This window comes from Musca autumnalis, unplaced genomic scaffold, assembly GCF_047663935.1.
Source record: "Musca autumnalis isolate F117 unplaced genomic scaffold, ASM4766393v1 scaffold_1, whole genome shotgun sequence".
NCBI lineage: Eukaryota > Metazoa > Arthropoda > Insecta > Diptera > Muscidae > Musca > Musca autumnalis.
This window is the reverse complement of record NW_027411644.1, coordinates 133770856-133789009: the sequence shown is the minus strand read 5'-3', so window position 1 is coordinate 133789009 and position 18154 is coordinate 133770856. Positions and strand designations below refer to the sequence as shown.

The 18154-nt window shown below is 32.4% G+C and overlaps 1 long non-coding RNA gene across 1 annotated transcript in view; it reads left to right on the top strand.

Moving 5' to 3' along the window:
• Window positions 1-1438: 1438 nt before the first annotated feature.
• The window catches only part of LOC141386658 (uncharacterized), a 31501-nt gene continuing 14785 nt past the window's right edge, over window positions 1439-18154 (top strand). Inside the window, exons 1-4 of the long non-coding RNA XR_012408422.1 lie at window positions 1439-1519; window positions 7167-7360; window positions 9048-9083; window positions 14914-15140. This is a non-coding gene — a long non-coding RNA (uncharacterized lncRNA). The remainder of the gene's footprint in view (window positions 1520-7166; window positions 7361-9047; window positions 9084-14913; window positions 15141-18154) is intronic.

Here is an 18154-nt window from a genome sequence, read left to right as displayed (position 1 = left end):
GTTGACATCTGCATGGATGCTTGAAAAGGTCGGTTGTCAAGTGAATATTCGTTGAAATCTCTCATACTATTACAGGGATGTAATAAATGGGAATGAAGAGATTTCAACGAATATGCCTATGCAATTCATAGGGCCAATTTAAATCAAATAATCAATTCTAACTTAAACACCTACGTCACACAGGCAAGTTTTGGGTTTTTGACAACCAATACATGAACTCAACCGTCCTGTCATGTGTAAACTCAGGGATAGATTCACTTTGGCAGTTTTGTTGATATGTGTTTTACTAATTATTTGTAAAGTAAGCCAGTTTAGGCTCAGTTTTGTTGTTTTCAAATTTATAAACTGCAAGTTTTTTTGAAGTGGGATTTACTTTCGTGAAATGCAGAGAAGACTATTGTTTCAGTCTACGCCACAAGACCTCATCAGTTCTTTGTATTGAAACAAAGAATTCTACCCCAAGTTTATGCCCAATTTTTTTCTTTCCTCTTTTAGAAGGCCTCTGCTGTGGAAAAATCAAATTAACGTTAAGGTTTACGTCACCTTTGTGACGAAATCATCTATTCATTCAATTCTCTGCTTTGTATACTCCCTTGTGAGAGAACGTTTAATCTTTTAAGATTCATATGTCAATATGTGACATACAAAAACTTTGGAATTTTAATTTCATTCATTTAGCCATTAGAAACCCATTCAATTGAATACAATTTCTGAGAGAAATTTGAAGAACTATCTTAATTTCCACAGGCAATCGTAAATGACTAAATCGACATAGAAATTAATATAACCATTCATCTTATGGATTGAGGTAGGCCCAAATTTAATTTTAACATAAAATTAAAGAACGCCATGAGGTCTCATCCTTCCTTAGTATAAATCTATTACATTTCATCGAAATTCGATCTGTAGAAAATCTTCTTTATAAAAGGTCAGTAGCTCTTTTCATATACCCAGCATGCGTCCCTGCTAAATACTTTCTTTGTCGTGAGCCTAATTCCGATGCTGGATATTGCACTGCGAATGCAAAATTTATCCGACAAAATTTGAAAATAACACATTTTTGTCCCAACAAACTATATTATTTATCCAAATTGTAGTACGTTCATATGTACGAAATCCACTTTATTTGACGTATACGCTATGGAACTGACATTTGTAATTCACTGTGAAAAAATACCGATTTAGTGTGCAAAAAATAAAAAATGGCTTGGAAGTAACAATGAAACATTAGTACAGTTTTAAATTATACGTAACGGCATACGTCTATTTCTGATTAGTTTTACTAAACCCAGTTTGGCATAAACATTTCGATTCGTTTATTTGTTGGATGTATAACAGCGAATTGTAGATTATGTATGATTAACTGGGTGTATTTTAACATACATACTTACTACGTAGGATTAATAACGTGTATCAATATCAATTTATTTTTTTTCATAGATCATTAAGTACATTACAGAGATGAACACGCTGAGCATGCTATTGTGCGTGATTTTAAAGGAATCAGAAATGTTAAACAGTAAGTATAAACTATTATGCAATTAAGTATATCACATGTTATACCTGGTATGTTCCTTCTAAATGGCAAGTAGAGAGCAGCTCTCATATCAAAAATACCAAAACTTGAGAATCCTTCAACGTAAAGGAAAACAGTTAATATGATCTCGAACAATTCTCAACGATAACAACAAAACTTTTTAACTAACTGAGTACCATGGTACAATATATAAGGTTGAGCAGTAAGGCCAGCTGATTCAACCCAATGTATCAAATTCATTGTTATTGTGAATTATTTGTTGAAAACGTAAACAAAAATTTTGACAGCTTCAAGGACTTTCAATCAAAATAGACTTGTTGTCATCATGCTGAGCACATCAATCGCACAAGTAAGCAAATTATTTTTTTTAATAACTTGTTTTATTTAGAAAAAAAAAAATTATGTTTAAAAAATTTAAATAAGTAAAGTTAGAAAAATGTTGTATTTATACACAATTAAAATACTCTATTTTATTGTTTTTGTCAGCATTGTTATACATACATACCATGGAAAGAAGCCCTAAGAGAAATTTCTGTAAGGTATGCTGAACATGTTTTTGTGCGTGATTGTATAGAAAAAGTGCAACCAATTTCATCAACGAGTAAATTAGAAAATTTAAGTGAAGTTATTGTTAATACGTTGAAGAAAAAATATTTTAAATAAAAAACTATTAATTTAATGGATTGCTTACACTCATGCTCCGAAATATAACGTTTAGCCAATCAGATGACAGCAAAGAACCTGCCAGTTTATACTCGGACTAATATGTCTAGCAGAAAATAGTTTTTGCAATTTCTGTAATTTTTCCTCTCTTGTATTTTTTGAACAAATTTGTATAGGAAATAAATGTTGACAATTTCGGCCAATAAGCCCCACCAAACCTGGGTATCCTCAGGATGATGTAATGTGGTGTTTGGATGCGACACAAATGTCCACAATTTTCAATGGGGTAGCAAGAACACCAATATTTGACATTATTTTATCACATAATTTACGAATATTTAAAAAGGGTAGTGATCCTACTGTTAAAGAGATAAAAACTCTCTCCAATTTAAATGACTTTGTCATCAGAAACTGGAAACTGGGCTTTTCTGTCTTTGTCGTGCGTACGTGGCCTGTGGAGAAATGTGAAAGTCACTTACAAGAAAAAATTGTAGCCCTTTGATAAAAAAAATCAAAGATTCAATCAAAAATTAATCAATTTTTCGGCGATAAAAAATTGTCATATTGACAAAATTCGATAAAATTATTTGATCACAAAGTAAAAATACAGTTTGATAAAATAAAATTGTCATATTGACTAAAATATTTATCGATTTTTTTATTTTTAACTGATAAAATATCACATATTGACAAAAATACCTATGGAATATTGCACATTATGCCTGATGAAAAGAAAATATTTTATTGATTAAAGAAATTGTTAAACGAAATTTTTTCCAATCGATAAAAAATGTTCATATTTAAATGCTCATATTCTAACACACATTTATAAATGGTGGTGGTTATTTATTTAATTGAAACGCAAAGAAATGACAAACACAAAAGCAACAACAGACGCATTGGAACATAAAAAATAACAGATTAAAAAAATAACACTTTTGAAAAAAACGGAATGGAATAATTAATAACAGAAGTAAATAACTATTTTTAGTGCCACACTTTAATTTTAATAAAAGAGAACAAATAAATCACTTTTAAATATAAAATACAGGGAACATCGTTGAACGCTTCTCGTTAGTTATGAAATAAAACACATTCGTCTGCCACATTGAAAATCATCAGCGGAAATGTATCTTAAAAGTTGTCACTAATCTGTTGAAGACGGCTCGACGACAGTCCTTGGGGATCATCGACGACATTTTCACACAAATGTCGCAAAACTCATGCACGACAAGTTGAGCGACAAGTCTTTGTGTTAAACTTATTCATGGATAACAGCATAATTCAAATTGTCGCCCAAATTGTCTTCAATGGCTTCTAAATGGATTCCAAGCTTAAATGCAGAATATTTACTCCTCTCCGACTTTTAGTTCACCATTAAAAAATTTAAAAATCTGTAAAAAAATTAAAAACATGTGATCATATCACATGTTTAATATATATTTAGTTGAACTTACCCAATATGATGCTGTTCTTGCTATAGAAGGAGCTTTCAATAACGTAAAAATCAGATAGGTAATCATTTCCGACAGGCCATCCATTCCTCTCACTTTTAAACCCTGAAGATACATATTACAAAAATTAAATGCTAGAAGGCAGAGTTATAAACTCAAATATTAAAGAAACAGCGATTAGGAAAACAGTTACCAGAGGTACTCCTCAGGTCCTGTAAGGTACTCATACTGACAGAATTAGATTACCATTCGCCTACGCGAATGGCGTAGTACTACTGATTTCTGACAAATTCTATTGTGCTATAAAATATTACATTTTTACACACAGGATCAAAGTTTCTATTCGCATATATTAAAATGTAGACTAATATTGTAGATAATGACCTGTTATTTGGTAAAAAATTTAACAAAAGTTAAAAAACAGAATATTTTTCACGCATAGAAAACAAGGTTAACAAATTTTAATTATTATTCTCGCTTATAGGGTTGCCGTGGATCCATGTTATATGCATTTTTTAATTGCCACAGGAACAAAATTTTTAAGTATTTTTTGGTTATTAGATATGGGCTTCTAAAACACTGAGATCTTATTGTTGGAAAAATCGAAAACCGATTATTTTTGACACTCACTGTGCCGTATAGAGCATGGAATAATATTAAGAAATGATTTCCATACTGATTGCATACAAGTTTTTCATTGCAGTTTTTTTTTCTTATATGTTTTTCATTATAATAGCATATCGTTATTAAATAAGCTGTTTATTATTAAAATTGAATGTAATCTTCAATATCGGAAAATTCTACATACGCCCAATACATAAATTTCGTCAAATCGAATATTTTAAGCCTTCATTTTAACATAAATAAAGCATATGTATTTTTGTGGTTTTAGCCCTAATATACAATTTTGTGTCACCCCTTTGTTCAATTGATATAGATATAGCTCCGCATATATTTTCGCCCGCTTTCATCTATTTGGTGCACCAACGACCAACATATAACTGTCAGTTCCTAATTACTGCTTGAATTGTTTAAGACTTCTGTGTTGTTTTCACTTATTTCTTATAATGTTGTTAGTAAGCAATTGAACCACGTCCAATGAAATTCTAGTAGTGCAGTAGCTCTATACAATCAGAAGGAATAAGCCTTGACGTGGCAGTGGAGCTAAGTACTTTCATTACTTAAGAAAACTAATTATTGCATATTTACAGTGGTGTAAGGCATCATATAGTACACGTATGTAGTTTTGTCTATAGTCTTTGATATATGAAAAAATGTGGAGATAAATTTTATTGCGCGAAATTAAATAATATTTTTCAAAAACAGATTTATTAATTTTGATTTTATTACAACTGAGTTAGACTCATAAGGCAATATTTTTTGTAGTTAAGACATATGTAAAATTCAGTATAATATTGGTTTGGTTTATGGTGTGTTAGTAATTCATTAATTACACTGTAACTCTTAAGCTTTTTGACTTAAATGCCTGTTGTTTCTGTTCATACGGTCGTGATATATGTACATACATATGTTTAGCATATATATGTTGTTGTTGTGACGGAGTTTGTTAGCATACAACATCATGCGTATATGATGTTTTATTTCGTATATGTACGTTGACCAATATTTTTTGATGAGAACATAGTACACATACGAGGGCTACTACATAAGTTTCTGGCCTAGGTAACAATACATGTTGCCAAAGGCCATTTCACATTTCCATTGGAAAGTTTGACATTTTTAGCATAAACGTCCTCAGTACGGTTTGACGTACCACCATGTGTTGCGTTGTTTATAGCGATATGAAAAATCAATTCGCCAAAATCAAATTTACTTCTGAACATTTTCGTCCGATCATTTTGGTTACACGTTTCGATGTTGATTATCACGGCGGGAGTGCATCGATGAACTTAAAACTTTGTATGGCGATGAAGCTCGATTCTATAGCACTGCGAAGAGCTGTATTGAAGAATTCACTCGTGGTCAACGCTCGCTCAACGACGAAGTTAGTGAGGTCGTCCAAAAACGGTCGTTGTGCTACAAAACATTGAAGCCCTGTGCGAAATGATAATGCATGACAGCTATAATATAGCTTTAATTCGATGTTGCATGAACACTAGGGTAGTTTTAAAAAACGATGTCGGATTTTGTTATGCGGCACCCCCTAAAGTGTTTAGTTTTGTTAGATTTTAAGATTTCCAAAGGTGTATTTTCCGGAAATTGCCTAAAGGCAACATTAATTGTCCAATCGATTAAAAAAATTTAACTAGTTCATTGCTGTGGCTAGAAAAAATCCTACAAAAATTTATGTAAATCGGATAAGATTTTTTATTGCTCCAATAGTATATTGGCCAATTGGGTCCTATAATATAACCTTATAGTAAAATCCAGCATATTTTCAATTTTTTGTAGGATTACTTGTTTAGCCAGTGAAATTAACTGGTAAAATTTTCTCTTCGATTGTATTGGCAGAATCGGTAAATTTTTGTTATAATCTGTTCATATAATATAATTCCATCCTATTTAATGTTAAGTTGATAAGATAGGGTATCATATAGTCGGCCCTGTTCGACTTTAATCTTTTGCTGCGCACAGAACTTTTTTATTTGGCTAAGGCGTGCACAAATGTTATTAATTGTTTGTTTAACTCCCGTCATGTAGTTCCCTTTGACACCTTTATTAAATTTCGCAGATATCCAGTGTATAACATATTTAGGTTTTCATAAATCTGGAAATTGATTTCTTTTTAATTCGCAAGTATACGCAAAATTTCTGTTCAAAAACTGTTAGCTGATATCGTCACCTTTCACCAAATATATATATTTACGGGAATACGCCCCGATACCGAAAGTTCTACTCCAAAGAACACATGGACGATACCACAGACTGCATCAAAAAACATCACTTACTAACACAACAAATTATTGACCACATCTAATATTACATTTTTAATAATAATCTTACTTTACATACCCGTATTTTCCATTTGCAAAAAATATATAATACCAAGAGATCAGGTTTTGGCGGCAAAATACTTAAATTGTTTAATTGCGACGGAATAAACGGAATGAAATTTATGACATCTTTGACAGTTTGGCATGTCGCCGTGGGCCGATGCCAGATTGTATTTTTTGGTTTTGGAGGTTTGGAAGTGTTAAGAATATAATTCCGTTATTATTTTATTTCAATCACTGACTTGAAAAAATGACTTTTTGCCTCAAAAACCTCTCATTGGCTCCATCGTGCATTGTCGTAAATAGCATTACTGAATTTTATAGATTAAGAGAAATAGACGTAAATAGGAATCGGTAAGACTATGTTCTGAATTTTGGTAAATTGAATGTGTACGATACATATAAATTTAATAAAACTCGCTGTAATATTATGTTGAATTCCAACGCCACTCACTAAAGTATCATTACAATGAAATGTCCCATCTTACTACATTTAGGTCTTTTTATTTAGTGACAATTATTTACTGAGCACACATTTTATTAATTTCTAAATTTCAGTTTACATCTTTGGAAGAATAGCCTACATATTCAAAAAGTATAATCATAACGGTACTAAAATAAAAACTTACAAACTGGATTTAATTGAATTTAATTATTTCCATGTAAGGAAAGACGGGGGGCCACCGCAGAGTGTCACGACCGTGGCCAAAAATGGTGAAAACTAAATACTTCGTTGAACAAATTTATTGATGGTGAGTGATAGAAAACATATTAATTAAGAAGAATCAGAATTTTGGTACTAATACGTGAAGTAGTTTTTGCTATATGAGGATTTAAATCCGACAATTTTAGTTAATACGTATTTTTGTGTTTTTTTTTTCTAAAATTAATAAATTATATTATGCGTTAATATTTAAAATTTAAAAGTAACGGTGGCTGCAAAAATGGTTCCTAAGTTCTCGTGGGATGTAATAAACTTGGCTATACTTTTGTTTGCATGTAAATATTAATCATATGGTGTTTACATTTACCCAAACATTTATTACTAAGTTTATTTATTTTCTGAAGCAAATTTTAAATTGAGTGGAGTGGGGAAAAAATTGTATAAAAGTGTATATCGATATTTTTTGCTGTATGAGTAGTAAAAAGTGAGTACTTCAAATATATAAAGGTCCCAGCTGCAGAGGTTTGCAGATGAATGTGTCATTTCTCATTTTCAGCGACCACCTCACTGAGAGGATACCCCCTTTTTTAACAAATCGTTTTGCGGTGTTGGCTATAGCGCGAAAACGAATGAACCGATCATTATATATTTTTGTGGGCTTATTAGGTACCTAATAATCTTGCTTTCAAACGAGAGAACTTTAAAAAAACCAATTTTTAAAAAAAATTGTGAGCAGCGAATGTAAACTTCGAATTTTTACAAAAAATTTAACATACTAAACACCAAATTTCAGTCATATCGGGTGGATATTGAGGCCAAAACACTCAAAATACCGAAAATGAGGAGGCACGGTTCTATGGGGGCTATAGGAAGACGAGGACCTATACCGACATATTTCTGGTGGAAGGTTATAAGTCCCCCAACGAAGACTTAATACCAATTTTCAGCCATTTCGGTGTGATAATCAGGCTAAAACCTCCAAAATACCGAAAATCGGGAGGTACCGTCCTATGGGGGCTATATGAAGGCGTGGACCTATGCAGACAAATTTCAAGGGGAAGGTATAATGCCCACTATGAAGACTAAATACGAAATTTCAGCAATTTCGGTGTAATAATGAGGCTAAAATCTTCAAAATACCGTTAATCGGGAGGTACCGTTGTATGGGGGCTATATCAAAACGTGGACCTAAGCCCACAATTCTCTGTTGGAATGTTGTTGTAAATATCATTGCTGAATGTTATTTTGATATAAACAGTTCAACAGTGCGACTATGTTCTGCATTTTAGTCGATTTAGTTATTATCCTCTTTTATATTCATGTGGAAGTAGCGGACACGTGGTAGTATCTTAAAAGACTAGTCACCCATATGCAGTTCTTATTTTCCTGTATAACGGAAGAAAAACAGAATATTACAGGGCTATGTTATTTAACCGTCGCTTTAAAAGCTGAAAATTAGAGTTAAAAGTATCTGTAATGAAGAATATGATTACTAGATACCTAGATTCTGAGAAATTCTACGCCCATTGGACCGTTTAAATCAGTTAAATAGGTGACATAACATTATGTTAAATTCCAGCGCCACTGATTGAATTATAATAACAATGAATTGCCCCATTTTACTACATTTATGTCTGTGTACATTCACATGTATGTATGTTAAATAATTAATTATAATGTGCACTTTAATTATGTATACATTTAACTGGATAACATTGCAATAACTCATAATTATTTACTGGTCATTAATTTATCTTTTTTTTTTTAAATTTCAGTATACCTCTTTGGAAGAATGCCTACATATTCAGAAAGTATAAACATAACAATACTGAATTAAAAACATTCGAACAACATTTAATCTTGATTGAATTGTAATAAATACTCGAATTTATTTTCTGAATTTAATTATTTCTTACATAATGCATCTACAAGGTCAAAAGCGTCATGGTCAAATTTTATTTATATTTTGCAATATTCACGAAAAAAATAAACTACAGAAATGTGTCAATATTCGCCGGATTTAGTACTTACTTATATGTTATACACCAACAACGATATTATTCAATATTGATGACATATGGAATGTGTAACCGAATTTGTTCTTAACATAACGGGGCTTTTCAACACAGATAATTTTGAGCAGACAGTAGCAACAAGAAAATCTTTTTTACCAATACATTTATAAATTTTTCAATATGTATTTGAAAATTTATAAATATGTTGGTGAAAAAAGGTTTTTTATTTTTACTGTTAAGGGGTGGGGTTTTAATTTTTATTCTAGGTTAATTTTTTTCTTAGATTTTGATTTTTGGTATTTTAAGTTTGTTTCTTTTGTTAAATGAAAGATTTTATGTTTTGAAGTTTTCTGTGTAAAAAAGTTTTATTCAAAATTTCATGTTTTCAGTATTTAGTTAAAATTATGATTGTTTTATTTTAATTTTGTTTCTAGGTTTAATTATTTTATGTTGGCAGTATTTCTACTTCGTTATTATTGATGTTTTCTTCTTATTGTTTATCTCCAACTAGTTTTGAGGACTATTCTTTTTCTTTGGTTGACGTTGTTGTTACGTTTGCTGCTGATGAGGTCTTTGTTTTTGTTTCTCGCAAATTAGTTTTCACTTTATTGATCGTGCTATGTTTATGCGTTGTGATCGCTCCGATGATATTCTGATTACTGACTTCTTTATTGTATTGAAGATGACAATGCAGCGGGCGCCAAGGAGAGAGAATTTGCAAACAAACGAAAACCAAAGAAGACGTCCGTTAGCTGTACATATGTACACACATAGTTATTCATCATAACTAGGAGAGTTTTTACTATTGGTGTTGTGCATATTGAGTGAAATGGGCAAAGAAGTAGGAAAGAAGGAGAAAAGAGAGGTCGTTGAACATATTAATGGCATTGAAAATATTTTGTAAATAGCGAGGAGAAATAAATATGGGTCTTTCAAATGATATGTTCACACTAAATTACATGACTCTCTACATACTTTAAGCCTTGGAAAGGCAGAAGAACTTTCTTGAAATATTTTTTGGTAAATCAAAAAAGGAAAAATTGGAAGGTTTAATGATGGCCATCATTAAACATACCGGCCCTCCGTGATGTGTTGACAGTTTTCATGTTCTGGAATATGATGTAGACAATGGGTTATATTGAGGTCGTGGTAGGAGTTAAAAGTCGTTTGCGTTAGGTTAAATATTATGCTCAGAAACTTCGTTTTAAATTTTTCATTGTTTTGATTTTTGGAAATTAAATGTTGCTGCCTCCGTTATGACTTCGGTTGTGAATACGGAATTGATGTTAGATGAATTTAACGAAGACATTGTTGATTTTTAATAATGACTTTTTTGTTGTTGCCCAATGGCTGTGTGGATTTTATTATTGATTCATATGTAATTTAAGTTGGATTTTGTTGGGTGGCCTCCTAGGATTAATTGTTGACAATTTTTGAATAGGGTAGTAACATGCGATTTAAAACGGATGTGTCTGCGGTACGAATTGATCCAGTTGTATGTTATGAGTTCATGGTTGAGGTCGCCTTCATCTTTTCTAAAATCTGAGGGTTTAAGTCGAAACTTCCAAGTGGTTGTTGTGAACATTCGATTGTTGCTCCTGAATTTACTATGTAAATGCGATCTGCTCATGACTATAGAAGTATGATGATGGTTGCGGGCTTTTAGACAAACGAGCGCGTAAACTGACAATGATGGTGATTTTGTGCAGCATTGTAGATGCGTTTGTTTTTGACGACGTGCATTTTTTCTTGGCGTTATCAAGGATGTCCTGTCCGGAGGTCTTTTTGGAATCTGCTTGATGAGAAGTACAATTTTGATTTGTTTTCTATATTGGTAATTAAGAGAGTGGGAACAAAAGGATAACCCAAAAGCTGATAAAGTGTTCTTCTTGAGGTCAGGCGTGATTTTTGTAAAATCTGCAAATATAATGAATGAGTACGAATTCGATTTAAGATTTAAAATATTTGGTAAAACGTTTTTGGTTGTATTGGGTTCCCTATTCAAACCACAAGTGCAACTTTCAATTTTGACTTTGTTTTTTGCAGTTTTAAGTCGAAATTTCCACAGTAGTTGTTGGGGAGTATTTTGTCGCTATATTCCTGTACGGCGTTTAAATTTAGAAGATGGATTTTCTATAATTGATGAAGCGGCTGCTGTCAATAACTCAAATTTGATATTATAGAGCTCTATTGTGCGATTTGCTAGACCCTTTTCATTGTTTGAATTATCGGTTGTCAGTTCATTGTTTAATTGTTCCGCTAATGCAATATGCTTTCAAACTTCTCTTTTTTCATTCTAACATATTTCGATGTAAAGCATAATGGTTCTTGCAATGTTCCTTCCAAAATCCATAATGTTTTAGGCATTTTTAACATTTCCAGTGAACACATGGAAACTGATAGGTCAAATATATTTGGAAGTAGGTTAGTAAAAATATCATCAATATTCCGGATTCTTGAATGTTTTCAAGTCGATATTTTAACAAGGTGAATTAAACGGTAAGTCAAGGTCAGCTTGAAATCGAGAGCGAAATGTGAAGGTGAAGACTTGTATTGGGATTTTGATCATTGATGGTTTTAGACCTGCGGTATTCTTCTTAGAAAGTCTGAGTCTTTGTAGTTTAACGGCAAAAATTTTCGATTCGGTATCGTTGATAGCTTTTAAAAGAGGCCGACTAGGTTTTGATAGCTTGGAAGCTGGATGTTGATCGATGTAAATTTTTAAACAAGGTAATTTAAACGATAAGGTTTTTGTAAAAGACACAAAGATTTTTAATTGGGAGTCAGGGTTCAATCGCGAGCGAAGTGTGGTAGCACAAGCTTGAGTTGCTGCTTCCATCAATGCTGGATTGGGGCCTGAGCAATACTTTATGTCGAGTCTCGTCGGAAGTCTATGTTGCTGTTTATCAGAAATAAATGTTGATTCGGAATCAATGAATGCAATTTCCTCGTATTTGTGACTATTGAACTTAGCTCGCTCCAGAGATGTGAGTGTCAAGGTTTCTTCCGATTTGGATTGATGGTTATCCTTACCTGGAAGAACTAAAATGCTAGGGTTATATGACGTGGTCGAAGCTTGCAAATCTACTTCCAATATGTTTTGAGATCTATGCTCATTGCGAAGGAATTGCAAAGTTCTATGTGTTGATTGATTGCTAGGCAACAAATCAAATTCCTGCGGTCTATCCCAAGGAGCTGGATGTTTGTAATGAAGAACTGGATTGGAAGGTTCTTTGAAAAGGGTTTCTTCTGAAAATCCTTGATGTTTATGAACAGTGGTTAGCACGGCATCTTTGCATATTGATTGGTGTAGATTTTCCGTTTTGATAATATCTGTGGACTGTATTTTCATAAATTTTTGAGGTCTTGGTCGGTCATTGGAGAATTTGGTATTGTTTTTAGAAGAAGAAATATCAATTTCGGTTTTGATGGATGCAAAGCAAGATCTATAAACAATGAAAGCTGCTTGGAAGGTGTTTCGTAACCATTTGAGGTCGATGAGTTTTTCTCTTTCCAAAGTTTGATTATCTCTGCATTTTTCGTAGTAGTGTAGTACTTGTGTCCAAACGTAGTCTAAATGTGACGGTAGGACTTCTAATTCATATACGCTGTCATCACAATTGTTCAATGATAGAGTTTCTTCAAGGTCAATAAGGTCGGTATAAGCATTTTGAAATCTTACAATATCCATTGTTGGTGTGAAGTAAAGGAATTAGGATAACTACTAACAAGTGACCAAAACGAGTGTTTGCAACACGAAGATTATTTGAGTGATGTTTATAAAATGTAGAATTTCTTCTATAAAAAAACCACTAATGTTCCGAGCTGGCAAATATTGCTTCAAAGCATACATTTGAATTAAGGAATATCAAAATGTTGCCAAAAACTTCCATTGTTATGTCACGCAGTGTTCTTGAATTATTGTTGCTGCAAAATTTAAGTTCCGCTGGAATAAATAAATTGCTTCAGCAATTTCTCTAAAAGGTTTACTTTGAGCACAATCGATTTCGCAGTATTAAAGTAAAATTAAAATCTAGAAAGAGACGGAATGCATGACATTTTTGGCTATTTGGCTACATTCAGGTCCGTTAGAAATAGCGGCGATTTTCTTCTTTATGATTAAAAAGTAGAACAAATTGAGAAACACCTATCTCTTTATAAAACGTTATTTTTAGAAGTCTTTCATTTAATGTCACTGGTACGATCACTTTTTCGTTTTTAAAAAATATTTTAGAATATTTAAGTCACTATTCGGCTCGTGGGGACCAAATGTTAAGGGGTTTTATTCTAGGTTAATTTTTTTCTTATGCTTGGTTTACATTTATGAAATCCACTCGATTTCAACTGTCAATTCCATTGGTTAAACGTCAAATGAAATCCAATGGATTTCAGATGAGATTTCATTTGACGTTTGAGTAATGGAATTGACAGTTGAAATCGAGTGGATTTCGTAAATGTTAACCTAGCCGTAGATTTAGATTTTTGGTATTTTAAGTTTGTTTCTTTTGTTAAATGAAAGATATAATGTTTTGGGGTTTTCTGTGTAAAAAAGTTTTATTAAAAATTTCATGTTTTCAGTATTTAGTTCAAATTATGATTGTTTTATTTTAATTTTTTTTTTCTAGATTTAATTATTTTATGTTGGCAGTATTTCTACTTCGTTTTTATTGATGACTTCTTCTTATTGTTTATCTCCAACTAGTTGTTGAGGTCTATTCTTTTTCTTTGGTTGACGTTGTTGTTACGTTTGCTGTTGATAAGGCCTTTGTTTTTGTTTCTCGCAAATTAGTTTTCACTTTATTGGTCGTGCTATGTTTAAGCGTTGTGATCGCTCCGATGATATTCTGATTACTGACTTCTTTATTGTATTGAAGATGACAATGCAGCGGGCGCCAAGGAGAGAGAATTTGCAAACAATCGAAAACCAAAGAAGACGTCCGTTAGCTGTACATATGTACACACATAGTTATTCGTCATAACTAGGAGAGTTTTTACTATTGGTGTTCTTGCATATTGAGTGAAATGGACAAAGAAGTAGGAAAGAAGAAGAAAACAAGGAAAGGAGAGGTCGTTGAAAATATTAATGGCATTGAAAATATTTTGTAAATAACGAAGAGAAATAAATATGGGTCTTTCCAATGATATGTTCACACTAAATTACATGACTCTCTACATATTTTAAGCCTTGGAAAGGCAGAAGAACTTTCTTAAAATATATTGTGGTAAATCAAAAAAAGTACACAAAAATTGGAAGGTTTAATGAGGGCGATCATTAAACATTTACAATTTTCTGCTCGAAATTATCTAGTGTAAACGCCAAGTTTGAAAGTTCCAGAGGAATTTCACACGCGTTGGATCGTTTAAATACGTATGAATCTTTTAAATATAACTTTATGTTATGGCAACATATCGTGACATAACATTATGTTAAATTCTACCGCCACTCACTGAAGTAAAATAACGAAGAATTGTCCCATCTTACTACATTTATGTCTGTGTACATTCATAAAGTATGGTAAATAATTAATTGCAATGTGTACTTTAATCATAATGTTTGCATTTAACTGGATAAGATTGTAATATCTCATAATTAGTTATTGATCACAAATTAATCTTTTATTTTTAGCTCTAGCATACGTCTTTGGAAGAATAGTCGGCATATTCAGAAAGTATAAACATAACAATACTTAAATAAAAACTTTCAAACTGCAATTAAACTGGATTAAATTATAATAAAGGCTTCAATTTATTTTCTGATTTTAATTATTTCGATATCAGGAAAGACACTCGCACTTAAATGGTCGTTAAGGATTAAAAAAACATTAAAGGGACAGCAAAGCAATTCAACTAAAGGTATGTATTACACTGAGCGACACGAACATATTATGACAACGCAGCGTGATGGAAGACAAAAAAATACACGTGTATCGTTGTTTTCCCATCACTTGGACTTTGGCACATTTTCAAGGTCAAAAGCGTATTGGTCAAATTTTGTTTATAATATTTTTTCTTCGGTCTATATGTATATACCAAACCGTTCAAAATTCAAAAAGAAAAAATCCATTAACTATAGAAATGTCTTTATTTTTATTTATTTATATAATCTTATTATTAATTCAGTGTAGGCTATAAGATGTCAAAGAAATATCCTTTTTTTTAAATCGAACTTAAACTGGGTTTAGGCTATGTATGTACTTATACGATGATTTATTTGATTTCGATTTATTTGACATATGTATATTGTACGAAAATGACAACTTAAATCGATTGAATTTCTAAAACCAGCATAGTCTAAATTGATTTAAATAAAAAAATACAAAACAAGCAAGAGAAGGCTGTAGTCGGGCTGGGCCGACTATGTTATACCCTACAGGGGTCTGGTCATACATACATCACAACATACCAGATTATTTGTTACACAGTAGTTTCGTTATCCTTCTCCTACATTGATGTAATGTTATCAGAGAGGTCAAGAGTTGGTTATCAAGTCTGATCATTATCCAAAATTAACGGCATCTTTCTCGACCGAAACTCTTACATTGTGCAAAATTTTTCAGTATTGAACTACAACTGCGACCTCTAGGGTGATTATGGTTACACAACACACAATTAAAATTGTGAGATACATGTTTATCTCTGTTATCTGACGACATACAACAACATAATTGCCACCAATGGAAATATCAAGAGTTCCTTTTCTAAATATAACTTACATGGGTGGAACAAATATTCCAGTAATAATGATATGACCATTCTACTAAAAATTTTACCAATTTTCGCACAAAAGATTCGGTGCATTTAAACCACTAAATATTATTGTACCATCATGTACAATTGCAAGCTTTTTCTGCGGCATAAACTCCAACCGTACTTAAAAATACGCGCTGATCAGACTGTTATTGCGACCTACAGAACAGCTACAAAATCGGATGAAAATTTAGTTTTTCACGCCCCAAATATTTCGCGACCATCGGCAAAAACTAATCGTTTCTATTCTGGTCGGACCACCAAACAAAATTTCGTGAGGATTGGTCCATAACTGCGGCCTGTAGTTTGATTACAATTTTGAATGGGCGGACAGACGGATTTTTCGATGTGTTACATGAATTTTCAGAAAAACAAAATACCCTTCCACATTGTGGTGTAGGGTATAATAAAGTTGATTTAAATCAGTCGTGAGCATTAAGCGAATTTAAAGTTGGTGTCAATTTCGCTTTGTGTTTTGAAAAATCAACGTTTATGCAATTTAAATTTAAATAATTTAAAATTATTAATTTGGATTATTTATTAATGCTTTAAGACGACATTTATGTTTAAAATATGTTGTAAAGGTTAAAGAAATATCAATAGAAATGAAATATAAGATTTCCATCTCTCTGATTTAGCTCACCATTGATTTAAATAAACAAATTATGCATGGACAAATTTAGTAAATAGTTAAAAAATTAATTAAGATAAATTACATTTTTTTGTCATAAAAGTAAACGCGTTGCTGACGTTTTATATTTCTTGTGGTAGTGCATTCCAAAGACAAGTGGTATTTATGAAAAAAATTATGTTCAGAGGCAAGACTTCGTGTTCTAATGGGAACCAGTCCCCTACCTTTACTTGATATATTAAACCTTAATTTGTCATAGATATATTTAGGTTTGTGTTTTACTAAGATATAAGATAAGATAGAGATCTTATTTTAGGAAGGGTGTTGAAATCAAATCCGTATAGGAGATTAATGAATTGAGACATGATCATTTCGTTTTAATCCAAATACATTCCTAGTAACTTCATTGCAAGCTACATGAATAGCAGCAAGATATTTTTTAGCGAGCAAAAGTCGTATTTTAGTTGTGTAGATGAGTGAAGTGACCCACAATATTGAATACAGTGAGTCAAGTATCAACTTGAGTTTCTTAAATTAAAAAAGCGATTACTAAAAGTTAATTAATGAAACTGATTTTATTCTTTTTTATATTTTTACATTATCGTCTTAACTTAAAATTATTAAAATAAAATAACAAATATTCAGATAAATTCAGATAAAACAAGTAAAAAAGTATCAGTCAGCTTTGCTGACAGAGATATACCCTCATCCTATGTATATTGAAACAATTTTTTCCCAAAAACCGTATGTATTTAGGGGGTTTTAAAAATTTTGGATGTATGAACCGACAAAAATGTTGATAAGGATTAAAAATCAAAAGTTTTGCGGAGGAGATACTTAAAGGAATGGACCGACATTGACCATTGTGGAAGTGGATGTCCAGCCACTACATATGGTGCCATATAATTGTTCCACAAACATCCCAGATGGGACAAGGGAGACTTCTCTCATATCAATGAGTGCACGCCGATTCATATTGGCTCAATGATATGGGACCTACTTTTTATTGCCCAGTCCGAACGGCGTGTCTTACGACACCACTTGTAGAGAAGTTTTTCATGGCTTAAATACTCAGGAAATGTCGCCAGCATTACTGAGGGGGAATTTTGCCACCGTTGGAAAGTTGATGTTGCTTGGCCTGGGATTCGAACCGCAGACCTTCTGAGTGCAAGGCGGACGTGCTAAACATTGCACCACGGTGGCCCCCCAACATATGGTGCCATAGGGGGTTTTTATACCCTTCGGGATGTTCGCTCAAGAAATATGGACTTGCCCCTGAAAAAATTTTTACCAACGTAATTGAGGCAGCAAATGCAAGTTGTTTGGGAGGTATCTGAAGAAGTGAACCGATGTGGCTTATCTTCAAACGTAAACTATGTTTGGACAAAATATTACTAAGGCAAAATTTTGGACCGAATCGGCAGCTCCGTTCGAGAGTAATCTTGCGCTCCAACCACCTCATATGGTGTCATAGGAGTTTTTTGCAACT